The sequence below is a fragment of the Papaver somniferum genome, chromosome 8 (assembly GCF_003573695.1).
Source record: "Papaver somniferum cultivar HN1 chromosome 8, ASM357369v1, whole genome shotgun sequence".
In the NCBI taxonomy this organism is placed as follows: Eukaryota; Viridiplantae; Streptophyta; class Magnoliopsida; order Ranunculales; family Papaveraceae; genus Papaver; species Papaver somniferum.
Window position 1 is genome coordinate 161,601,859 of NC_039365.1, and position 11,762 is coordinate 161,613,620.

The window sequence follows — 11,762 nt, forward strand, 5'->3', positions numbered from 1 at the left end:
TTTAGTATATTCAATCTTTGCCAAATTTGGGTATTTAAGCGTCAGTTTTGTTCATCCTTTGGAACACTGACATTTTATTTGTGTGGTAAGTTTTGGGTCATGGTGAATATAAATTATGAGTTACATGTTAAATTTTCATGATCACTAAAGGAGGATACCAATTTTTGTTAGGGCTGGTACCGAATCATAAAAATCGATACAATCTTGACTATTAGATTTCTGGATTGGTATCTAACTCTAGCAAAACTAATATTCTCCTTGAGCAATCATGCAAATTTCCGAGATATGTTAGTAATTTTTTTTGGAAACTAAGAAGAGTTTGCATTAAGGTGTAGAGTTATGATCTCGAGATATGCTTTGAGTCACAAACAAACTAACTTATAACGAGTGTTTTAGATCACGAAGTAGGTTTCGGATCACAACGGTGAATTTAAATCATAATGCATGTTTTAGGTTACATAGATTTTGGATAACAAGGCAGATCTTGAAATATATAACCTCTTTAAAAAGACTGAAAACCGAGATGATGCCAATACATAAAGAGAATCAAGATTTCCAAAAAGAATCCAAGGCTATAGGTGGTGTGGAAAATTTTGTAGAAAGGATTTGGGAGGCAACTACACGGTTAGCGGCTTCGCTGTAATGAAGTCCATCCCAAACTATATTCTGCGTCACATTCTCGCACATTGTGTAGCCAGGTTGGCCACATGTTGCCTTCACGTTGTAATTGTTTGGTTCACCCCCAAACCCGCAACAAGCCTTATGTGGTTTCGTAAAACCTAAACGAACAAAAAAAAGATAAGAGCCATAAGATAAGACCATTTTGGAGATCAAAATATATTGACAGAGAATTAGTATTTGCATTTTGCACTTGCTTACCATATCTTTTGTAGTTGGCAAAAAGATCGTACTTGATGGTGTATATATCAACGTAGACAATGGTTGCATCTATAAATGTTGACCTCAATTCTTCACAAAGAGCCTTCAATCCTTTATTGAAAGCCATCGACACAACATTGTGAACCTTATAACATCCAATCCGATCAAGATCCGTGTTGTTATGAGGGTGACGAGCAAGCTCTCTCGGGACACAACCTAGCGGTCCGGTGTTGTGTATCCAAAATTTCTTGGCACCAAATTTATAAAGATTCTGCATTTTTAAATCAAAAAGTCAGATAAGCCGGATGAAAGACTTCCAACAATTTACACAGTACTCTTGATGACGGTAAGTGCCTTACCTGAACGGCTAATTTGATTTCTCCGAGAATTGATGGAATCGTTTTGTCCGATGTCAATCATGTAAAGCGCTCTGCTAAACCCGCTTTCGTTGATCATATCTTTGTGACCTTCTGAGATGAGTTGTAGTGAACGGAGTTGGAAGTGAAAGAACTGTTTAACTTGTACGTCTAGGGAAAAAGGAGCGTATAGTTCAATGATGGTTTTTGAAGCTGAGATGGCGAAATTCGCACCACCTCTGAAATCTGGTGCCAGTGACTCCAAGAAAGGGCTTAGAAATTTCAGCTTCAAACTTTCACCTATAAGTACAACACAAAATATTGCTCAAATATCAATAAGATTGAGATCTTGAAAGGAAAATGTGGGTACTTACAGAGGAAATCGATAATTAGGCGACCATCACACCACCGGCTGGTGCCCTTGAGGAAGAATGTATTGCCATAGGGAATACCGATATAGATACCTAAGGCGGGGACATTTTAATATATATAAATTGTTTAGTTCTCAATTTTAACGTAACAGAAATTCTTATGAGGTTTTGATCAAATGAAATTAAAATATGTTTATTTTTATTTTGGATAAAAAAACAAACTAATTTATCACTTAAACAAGACTGGAACACAGTCTTTTACAAAGACTCTCAAAGAAATTGAGTTTTTCACCCTGCAACATGTTGGAAATGGTGAAAACAGAAATCGAAGAAGTTCTAACTTCTTTTGCTAAAACATCAACTAAACCAATAAAATCTCTCATAAGAAAATACGAAAAAAAAAATTTTAAAACAACCAAATAAAGCTTGGCAATCCTTCATGATTCTCCTTGCCCTCATCCTAAATTTGGACTAAACTCTTTTAAAAATTGGATCACACTTTTACAATCACTAACAAATAAAACATCTGTCGTTTCTCTCATAGACAAAGCCCAAGCAATTGTGTCCTTCAAAGCTAAGCATTCAGCTTCTTCTGGTCCTACTGTGAGGCCATAGGTGGCTCTGGCATGCAAACAGTTGCCATCTTCATCCATAAAGATCGATCATGTTCCATATCTTCTTGTAAGATAATCAAAAGAAGCATCAATTAGAAAAACTATTTTTGTTTTTTCTTAGCATACTATTCAAATTGGGAAACATAACATCCTCAGTTGTGACGGGTTCTTTTTTATTTCTCTTGTTAAAGTAAGAGAAATGGAATTGGATGTCTCTAACCAGCTTTAAAGGGTCTGGTTTTTGGTTCTTGAAAACTACATTGTACTTGTGTTTCCAAATAAACCAGGCAATTACAATAGTTGTTTCAGTCAAAACAACATCATGATTATGAAAAAGACTTGTAATCCAATCCTGAATGGAAAGGAAAGTAGACCCTGCAGTCAAATGGGTTAGGCTAAGAGCAAACCAAATAGCAGAAGAAAATGGACAGTTTATAAACAGATGCAAAGCATCCTCCACATGATTAGTATTGCAAAGACAACACAAAGGTGAGGCATTATGAGTATATTTAGCGATTCTGCAATTAAGAGAAAGAGCATTTGAATAAAGCTTCCAAAGAAATAATTGCACCCTAGGTTGGCATTTTAGATTCCAAATTTTCTTCTAAATTGGGTTTGAATCACCTAAGTCTTTAGTCAGTGTTTTATACACAGACTTCACAGTCGGTACTCCATCTTTTGTATAGATCCACTTAAGTACATCAACATTTGCACTTGGAACTGGTAGAGTGAGGATTTTAGCCACAACATTATGATCAAAATACAAGTTTAAAATTTCAGAATTCCAGTTCCCATCATCTGTAACGAGGTCGGCTGTTCTGGTAGGTGTTTTTCCCTCTATAACAATGGGATATAGGAAATTCAATACCAGTAATCCACTTTTCAGACCATATATCTAAGTTAGAGGTGAGAGATAAGTCCCATATACAGTTCGCTCTTAAGATCTCCATGTATTTTCTTATACTAGCCCATATCCAAGAGATATGAGAACTATTAGAGCTTAAAAGTGGGTTTGAAGATTTAAAGTATTTGTTCTTCAAAACATGAACCCAAAGAGAAGATGTGTTAGTCAAACTCTCCAAGAAAAACCTTCAACACAGATAATAAACATATAAGGAGACAATGGGTCCCCTTGTCTAATCCCTCTAGTAGGAGAAAAAGTAGGTCAAGGTGACCCATTAAGCATAACAGAAAAGCTAACAGTTGATAAACACTCATAGATAAGATCACAAAAATGACTGTTGAAACCAAAACTTCTAAGCATAAACATAACAAAATCCCATTCCAATCTGTCAAAAGCCTTTGACAGATCCAATTTCAAAGCAAAATTTCCATTTTTACAATCTCTGGTCTTCATGGGATGTATGATTTCATAAGCCACTATGATATTGTCAGTAATCTGTCTGTTTGGGATGAAAGCAGACTGATTTTGACTTATCATTTTGTTCAGCAAAGGTTTTATCCTATTAGTTAAAATTTTAGATATGATTTTATATACTGCGTTTCTTAAACTAATGGGCCTAAAATCTGCGAGGCAAACTGGTTTTGAAACTTTAGGAATCAAAGTTAAGTATGTATGATTAATACCTTGAGGAAGTTTTCTAGAACTGAAAAAATTCTGCACAAGGAAAATCACATCATCACCGAAAAGGTTCCAGTGTTGCTTTAAGAATCCTGGAGGAAAACCATCGGGACCCGGCACCCCCCAAGGATTCATGCTAGCAGTAACGGTTATAGTAATTATCCTACTAAGTATGTCACGTCGTATCGAGATGAGGAAGAATAGGAAGAGGATGTAAAGCAGCATAGTTATTTGGGGTATAACAAATTTGCTGGCATGAGGAAGTACACGGGTGACGGTATTTTCAATTGAGTTAAAACAAAAAAAAAAACTCTAAAGAATTAAAACAAAATAAAATGTCTCTCTTTTTTTTATTAATTTTTCTTCTTCTTTTCTTTCGCTCCTTTCGCTTTGCTTTTACTCCAAATCTTTAAGTATTCACCAAAAGCTTTGGCAAATTTTTCCTTCGCTCCAAATTCCAAAATCTGTAAGGAAAAGACAAAAACTCAAAAACGTAAAGAGGAACAAATAAAAAAAAAAAAAACTAAAAACTCTAGCCTAAAGACAAGTCCGCGTCGGCGGCGCCAAAAAATGATGGTATTTTCAATTGAGTTGTAGTAAAAGATTCGTTGAGACTTGTGAAAGCAAAAGATTCTAGATTTACTAAAAATAAAGAAAACTTAACTCAAAATTTGATTTCAAGATATTAAAGATAACCAAGACACTAAAATCCACTATTATACATGAATGAATGACATCAAATATTTCATAACTCTAATTAGCCTTTAAATCCTTTATATCTTAATCCACAGATAATCAAACATATTCTCAAATATTAATTTTATTCCCTAAGCATAGACTATCAATTGATTAAACAAAGTATAATCTATCAAATTCAATCACAAGTAATTAAGAAAATTATGTAAACATTTAAAAACTCTACAAAAGCAGTGATTGAGTGAATTATAATTAAACATTAGAGAAAATGAAATATTTACCCATTATTCATGTTAAATAGCTTCATCCATTGCCTTGGTTACGCGAGAATTTAGCCTCTCATCATGTTGGAAACACGCTCAAAAGTTGATTTCATTTATGCTCAAAGATGGTTTACAAATGATGAAAGTGTGAGAATGATTAAAATTACAGAGAACGATATATGTTGACTGTCGTTGTTACTATAACAAATAAGACTGTCGCGCAACAGTCGCTGAGACTGTAGCTTCTAAGACCCACGGCTGTGTGTCGTTATCACTGTTGATAAACGACTGTCTTGGTTGGTCTGTTCTTCGTGTTCTTCAGCTATACAACAGCAGAAATGGCGTTTCCTGCAACTTTGATTTCTCGACTCTCTGTTCGTTCTAACTTCTCCCGAAACTCTCCGCGCCCCTCTTATCGACCCCAGCAACCTATTTAAACACCTTTTGGACCCAGAATAACTCCTCATTAATCCAAATAATCTCCCCATTACTCGGCAGTCAATGAAAATATTCTCGAGAAGTTTTCTTTCCATTCTTGTCTTGTCACGATGTTTTCTCTGGATAACATGTCCCAACACGTTCTTTATTCTTCTATGACAGCAACGAACATGTTGTACCAACGAACAAACTTCCCAAAATTACCCGAAAATTAAAACAAAATATCCGAGAAAATATTTCTTCCTCCGTATGATGATTTCTTCCATTATTTACGTGCATGAATCAATTACCTTCCCTGTTTTAGTGAAACAGGTTATTTTCAAACCAATCCCGTGAAAAAATCACATAAAATCACGTCCAATTCTGCTCCACAAAATATCGCAGGTGCAAAGGTAAATTTCCCGCCAAATTCTGTTTAAACGTGGAAGAAAGGTTGCCCCCTAACCAGAGTGGGGGTGCGAATAGTAGATGCCCAACTGAGATGCCCCTTAGCCAAAACTGGAGTCCGAATAGCAAATCTCCTCCGGAGGTCCAAATAGCACTTTTCGAGCAACTTTTTCCACACAAGTGTATTTCTCTAAAAACACCTACAAACACATAAAACACCATAATAAGCACACAATCGAGTACCAACAATACAGACATTGAGGACAAATCAGACATAAAAATGTGTCTATCAAAATACCCCCAAACTTATTATTTGCTAATCCTCGAGCAAAAATAATCTAGAAAATAGAATGACTACACTTAGCACGTGCAGCAAGCCGTTAAACCGCTAGGTGGCCCTAGCGGCGGAGTGTTGTCTCCGGAGGGTTTACCAGAGGTGTACCCACAAAACATTTACTCCGGACCCTAGCTATCTACGCAGAACCTTGGAAGGCCCTAAAGAATCTCCTTGGTTGGCATACAATCATTGACTATAGGAGGAAGTACCCTGATGCGAAATTCCAATTGTTGTACACGAGTTTGCACTCAGCATACTAAAATTCATATATAAGTGACAGAGCTCTACTCAGATAGTTTTTGGACATCATAACCGAAGTCAACCAATCACATGGAAAGATTAAGAATATGGATAAAGAGAGAAAAAAAATAGATGGTTTAAAGTGAACGGTGTTTTCCATATATGTCTCAAGGCCTCTGCCAAGATGAACCTATCCTAATCGACTGATATACCGGTCTGACTAATATCAACACAACTAGCATATACAAGGGGACCAGTGGTCGATAAACCTAACTCTAAGTCAATACAACTGGCATATACAAGGGCACCAGTGGTCGACTTTATTGAATTTATTCCAGTTGGTCTGATGGTCTGGTCTCAATTTTTTTTTTTGTATCTCAATCACTCTATTTCACCTAGCAATAGTAACAACTTGAATCGTGTGCCCCACCAAATCACTTAAGAAATAAAAACATAAGGGATTTGGATTCAACGAGATATGGCGAAACTACCATGTTTTTTTTAATTCTAACACTTGAGCTCTGTGCTTTTATGAATAGACTCTTTAGATGTTTCCATCTAATCAGATTGGTTCATCAACTCCTACAACCAAGATTTTCCCATCCACTTAGATTGGTTAGTGCCAACCTTAATAAGCATAAATTTCTAGGCTTTGGAGTTTATTTATTGCAACTAAAAGCTAACAAAAAGTTTCTTCCCCACCCCCAAACTTAAATCTAACATTTTCCTCAATGTTTCTAACGAAAGAGCAATACCAAAAAGTAAAGAAACATGAGGAATCAGTAAAGAGAGAAGTCGGAAAGATAGTACCTGAGTGAATCAAAAACTAATATACAACATACAATCGCCTCGCTGGTCAATCAAGGGTAAACAGGGTCCTCCAGAGGGACCTCTTCAACATCACCTGTAGGAAAGGGCTCTAAAAAGGGTTTCAATCTCTGACCGTTAAGATTTGAAGAACTACTACCATCTGGTGTCTTGATCTCAACAGCTCCATTAGGAAAGACATTGCGAACAATAAAAAGGACCCGTTCACCGAGAACGTAACTTCCCAGGGAAAAGATGCAAGCGGGTATCATACAGAAGAAATTTTTTACCTGGAGAAAATGACTTTATTAAAATATTTTTATAATGCACAAGTTTCATTTTGTTCTTATACTCCTTAGCACTATCGTATGCATCTCTACGAATTTCTTCCAACTCATTGAGCTGGAGTTTCCTATGGGCTCTTGCCTTGTCGAGTGAAAAATTTAGCTGCTTAACAGCCCAATATGCTCTATGTTCTAACTCAACAGGTAAGTGACATTCCTTGTCATATACAAGTCGATAAGGTGACATTCCAATGGGGGTCTTAAACGCAGTACGGTAGGCCCATAAGGCATCAGTAAGCCTAGACGACCAGTCTTTCCGATTAGGATTAACTGTTTTCTCTAATATATGTTTTATCTCCCTATGGGAAACCTCTAGTTGACCACTAGTCTGTGGATGATACGGGGTAGCTACCTTATGTGTAATACCATATTTCTTCATCAAAAGTCTAAAAGGTCCATTACAAAAGTGAGACCCTCTATCACTAATTATAGCTCGCGGTGTACCAAAAAGTGTAAGTATATTATTTTTCAAGAACTCAATCACAACCCTATGGTCATTGGTTTTACACGCAACCGCCTCAATACACTTAGAGACATAGTCTACAACGACAAGGATGTATAGGTTACCAAAAGAATTAGGAAACGTACCCATAAAGTCAATACCCCACACATCAAAGACCTCAACAATTAGAATCGGGTTCAAGGGAATCATTTTCCTACGGGAAATGGTTCCTAATTTCTGAAAACTCTCACAAGTAACACAGTGACTATGGGAGTCTTTAAACAACGAAGGCCAATAGAATCCACACTGCAATATTTTAGCAGCAGTCTTCTTAGCACTAAAGTGACCCCTACAAGCATGATCATGACAAAAGGAAATAATACTGCACTGGTCACTCTCAGGTATACATCTCCTAATAATATGGTCTGGACAATACTTAAACAAATAAGTATCATCCCTAAAGAAGTGCTTCACCTCGGCTAAAAACCTAGAACGATCTTGTTTACCCCAATGTTGGGGCATTCGACCAGTAACAAGATAGTTCACTATATTTGCATACCAAGGTAATTGGGTAACAAAGAACAGTTGTTCATCAGGAAAGCCATCCCTTATAGGAAGGGAATCATCAGGGGAATCAACAACTAACCTAGACAAGTGGTCTGCTACTACATTTTCGGCAGCCTTTTTGTCTCTAATGTCTGGAGAAAACTCTTGAAACAAAAGGATCCACCTAATCAATCTAGGTTGCGTATCCTTTTTAGACAGAAGATATTTCAAAGAAGCATGATCAGTATATATTACGATCTTAGAACCTAAGAGATAGGGTCTAAACTTGTCTAAGGAAAGCAAAATGGCTAACAGTTCCTTCTCGGTAGTGGTATAGTTATACTGGGCATCATTCAGAGTTTTTCTAGTATAGTAAATCACATGAAGTAATTTGTTTTCTCGCTGACGTAGCACAACACCAATAGCATAATCTGAAGCATGACACATGATCTCAAAGGGTAGGTTCCAGTTGGGTGCCTGGACTATGGGGGCGGTAGTGAGTAAATTTTTAAGCTTCTCAAAAGCCTCTATACAAGCATCATCAAAGACAAACTTAACGTCTTTTGCAAGCAAATTGCAAAGAGGTCTATAAATCAAGCTAAAATCCTTAATGAATCGACGATAAAAACCTGCATGCCCTAAGAATGACCTAATATCTCTTATGGTTTTTGGGACCTGTAAAGTTTTAATAAGGTCAACTTTGGCTCTATCTACCTCTATACCCTTCGAAGATATGATATGCCCTAGAACAATTCCTGAACGAACCATGAAGTGACATTTCTCCCAATTAAGCACTAAATTCTTTTCCTTACACCTAGTCAAAACTAATGACAAATGGTGCAAGCACTCATCGAAAGACGAACCAAACACTGAAAAATCATCCATAAAGACCTCTAAGAATCGTTCTACCATGTCAGAAAATATGCTCAGCATACAACGATGAATGGTCGCAGGGGCATTACATAGCCCGAAAGGCATGCATCTATACGCAAAGGTACCAAAGGGACATGTAAAAGTGGGTTTCTCTTGGTCTTCTGGGGCTATGACAACCTGATTATAACCGCAATATCCATCTAAAAAGCACTAATGGCTAGTCCAGCTAATCTCTCTAGCATTTGGTTGGTGAAGGGAAGGGGAAAGTGGTCCTTCCTAGTGACCTTGTTCAATTTATTATATCCAATACAGACACGCCAACCCGTGGTCACCCGGGTTGGTATTAAATCATTATTATCATTCTGGACTACAGTAATACCGGATTTCTTGGGAACAACCTGAACGGGGATGACCCACTTACTGTCTGAAATGGGGTAGATAATTCCTGCATCTAACAGCTTAAGAACCTCGGTTCGAACTACTTCTTTCATATTAGGGTTCAGTCGACGTTTTGCATCTCCCTAGAAGGTTTGGTGTCACTCTCTAAATAGATATGATGCATACAATCAGTAGGACTTATACCCTTAATGTCTGATATGGTCCACCCTAACGCTTCCTTGTTGTTCTGAAGGACGGTTACTAGCCTACTTTCCTGATCACTGTCCAAGTCGGATGCTACAATCACAGGTAAAGTCTCAGACGGGCCTAAAAACACATATTTCAGGGTATCTGGCAATGGTTTTAGGTCCAACTTAGGATGCTCTTCTAACGAAGGAACTAGGGTAGACTTAGAAACTGGTAGTGGTTACAACTTAGGTTTCCATCCATTATTAGTGTCTAACAAAGGGGTTGAGTCTAACAAAGCATTCACCTCATTAATCACATTATCATCATCAAATCAATCCCAAAGTGAGCTAGGCATTTCTCTAATGGATCTTCTAACAAAGTGTTTGGTAATGACTCCTCGACTAATGTTCCTATCATGTTCACCTCTTCTATGTTCGAGTCATCTAGTTCAGAGGGTAGCTTATATTAAAAATGTTCGGCTCAATAGTCATATTACCAAAAGATAAATTCATAATACCATTTCGACAGTTAATGAACGCATTGGATGTAGCTAAAAATGGGCGACCTAAAATCACTGGTATTTGGTTCTCTGGGTCGGGGACAGGTTGGGTATCTAGGATAACAAAATCCACTAGATATATAAACTTGTCGACCTCTATAAGAACATCCTCGATCACTCCACGAGGAATTTTAACAGACCTATCAGCTAACTGAAGTGTTATCTGGGTAGGTTTCATCTCATCAAGTCCTAGATTAAGGTACACATGGTATGGAAATAAGTTCACACTGGCTCCTAAGTCAAGCAAAGATTTCTCAACACGGTATTTACCTATTGTGCAAGAAATGGTAGGGGACCCTGGCTCTTTATACTTAGTAATAGTGGTATTCTGAATAATGGAACTCACGTGACTAGCTAGAAAGGCTTTCTTCTGGACACTAAGTTTTCACTTTCGCGTACACATATCCTTAGGAAACTTTGCATAAGCGGGAATCTGCTTTATCGTATCTAACAATGGGAGGTTGATAGTAACCTGCTTAAAAACCTCCAATATATCATTAAAGGTGGATTCCCTCTTAGTTGGAACTAGGAGCTGTGGTAATGGGGCTCTAGGAACAAAGCCGGGATAAATATGACCCTCATTGGTCTCTTTTGAGACTCTATCAGTCTCCTCAGTTTCTGGGTTCAGAAGGGTGAACTACAACATGTTCACTATCAGGCATGGAAACCTTGTTTTCTATCACTCTACCACTCCTAAGGGTTTTAATGGCATTTACATGATCGGATGGTCTTTCACCTATTTCATTAATTCCTCTAGGGTTGGGTTAAGTTTGACTAGGAAACTTACCTCTTTCTCTTAAAGACTCATTTATCTGACTAACCTGGGTTTTCAACTGGGAAATAGCCTGAGAGTTAGCCTGAACTATTCTCTTATTTTCTTCTAAACCTTGAGCAACAGATTGCTGAAACTGCACAGTGTTACGAGATAACAAAGCAACAGACTCTTCTAAACTCATAATCTTCTTATCCGAAGGGTTCTGAAACTGTGCCGGAGCTGAAGGATTCTTAGTATATCCAAAACCTAGGGGAACCTAAGAGTTACTAGACTGACCTTGATTCTGGCCCTTAGACCAAGAAAGGTTGGGACGGTTTCTCCATCCAGGGTTATAGGTTTATGAATATGGGTCAAGCTTCTGACGGTTATCGAATCTAGTGTTGTTATAAAGAGCATTGGCTTGCTCCTCAACAGTATGGCCTTCCCAAAAAGGCTCTATTCTACCACTATTACCACTAGAATAATATAATTGTAAGGCTTCTAACCTTTTGGTTATGGCTGCTATTTTAGCATCTGACTCATAAGATCCTTCTACCTTATTGACATTTCCTCTACTTAGAATAATTGTTTTCTGGGGTTACCTACTATTTTCCCATTGTTGGGTCTTATCGGCGATTCCATTCAAAAATGTCATCGCCTCATCAACAGTTTTATTCTCAAACCCACCTGTGCATAAGGACTCAACC

At 37.5% G+C, this 11,762-nt stretch overlaps 1 pseudogene; it reads right to left on the minus strand.

Moving 5' to 3' along the window:
• Nucleotides 1-546: 546 nt before the first annotated feature.
• Nucleotides 547-2,259, minus strand: LOC113306332 (annotated as a pseudogene).
• Between the last annotated feature and the right edge of the window lie 9,503 nt (nt 2,260-11,762).